The sequence below is a fragment of the Heterodontus francisci genome, chromosome 50 (genome assembly GCF_036365525.1).
Source record: "Heterodontus francisci isolate sHetFra1 chromosome 50, sHetFra1.hap1, whole genome shotgun sequence".
Classification (NCBI taxonomy): domain Eukaryota; kingdom Metazoa; phylum Chordata; class Chondrichthyes; order Heterodontiformes; family Heterodontidae; genus Heterodontus; species Heterodontus francisci.
In genome coordinates, this window is record NC_090420.1 from 3,940,691 (window position 1) to 3,942,150 (window position 1,460).

A 1,460-nucleotide genomic window follows, 5' to 3' on the forward strand; every position below is an offset into this window, starting at 1 on the left:
AGTCCTGACCCTGTCACACTCAGCAGCTGCTCACCCAGACCCCACTCTCATCGACACTGAACATTGTTACCGAGACACTTCAAATACTGTTTATAAAAGGCAGGAAAGGTCAATGTTCACACTGCTGTATTGAATAGAACAAAGTTTAATATCTTCTCACCGTTTCTCGGTCACCACATGAGACATAGGTTTTCTTATTTGGTTCCTTTGACTTTTCTTGTTCCTGACTGACAAATGTTCCAAACCTCAGATAAACCCTCCCACTTGTGTCATGTCCCAGTCTCAGTCACAAGCAAGACATAACAACACAAACACTCTGAAAAATACAACGCAGTCACACTTTCCTTCAGTGACATCAATGTCGAGCTGTTTTCCAGGTTGAATGCAACTGTGAACAAATTTGTAACAAAGAAGTTGCCTTTGAAATATCAGCACTGAATTTCTGTCCAAGGAGGAACAGCCATTCCAAACTCACATCCTTCACAAAGGCTGTTTTCTCTTGTGACGAAAATTCATCACGTAATTTGAATTCTCACTTAGAGTTCCGAAGACACAGATGGAAGTGATTGACAAGGTAACTTATACATCACAAATGAGAAACAAGGCTCTGCTGGGAATTGAACCCAGGATCTCCTGTTTACAAGACTGGTGCTTTATCCAACTAAGCTACAGAGCCAGATGCTGGTGCAACTAATATCAGAGGAGTGCACTATTTATTCTCATATAATATCAATATCAAAGGAAAATCCAGCAGATGCTGGAAATCTCAAATAAAAACAAGAAACGCTGGAAATACTCATCAGGTCTGGCAGCATCTGTGGAGAGAGAAGCAGAGTTAACGTTTCAGGTCAATGACCCTTCTTCATTCCCTTCTCTATATTCTCATCCCACTTCTCCACAGGTCACAACATATATTTTAACTTTTCCCACTTCCTGAAACAGTCAATCATGTACTCTTTTCTTCCCAGAATAGAAGACACTGACCAGCTTTCTTTAATGAACAGCAAAATTATCAGTTTATTACAGAACAAGTTTTAACTAGTCATGAAATAAAGCATAAATACACAGGTAGAAATTTTAAAAGTTCCCTTTTTACCTTAACCAACATTTAAAACCCCTTTCTTACCACAGCCCCACACACACACACACACACATACACCGGTTAACTGAAAAAAAAAGAATTATTTTTTACAATTCTGTGTTCTGTTAAAGACAAAAACAACACTTGGGCTGATTGCTTGTTCATTCCTGAAGAAAACAGCAGATGAGATATGTTGTTCCAAAACTGGCATACAGTCTAACTTCTGAGTATGCGTCGACAGGTCACTAGGGTCTTTTAGAACAGTTTTTTAGAGGCAGTGTTGAGAATTAATTTTAGCAGGCTTTCTTCAAAGACAGGAGAAGAGATGAATTGACACAGTGAAGTTCTCAGGGTCTTTTAAAGATTTGCTGCAAAACAA

General features: G+C 38.9%; 1 non-coding gene across 1 annotated transcript; it reads right to left on the reverse strand.

Annotated features, from left to right (window-relative positions):
* Positions 1–602: 602 nt before the first annotated feature.
* Positions 603–676, reverse strand: trnat-ugu (transfer RNA threonine (anticodon UGU)). The gene has a single exon. It is a non-coding gene; the product is annotated as a tRNA-Thr (tRNA).
* Positions 677–1,460: the final 784 nt, after the last annotated feature.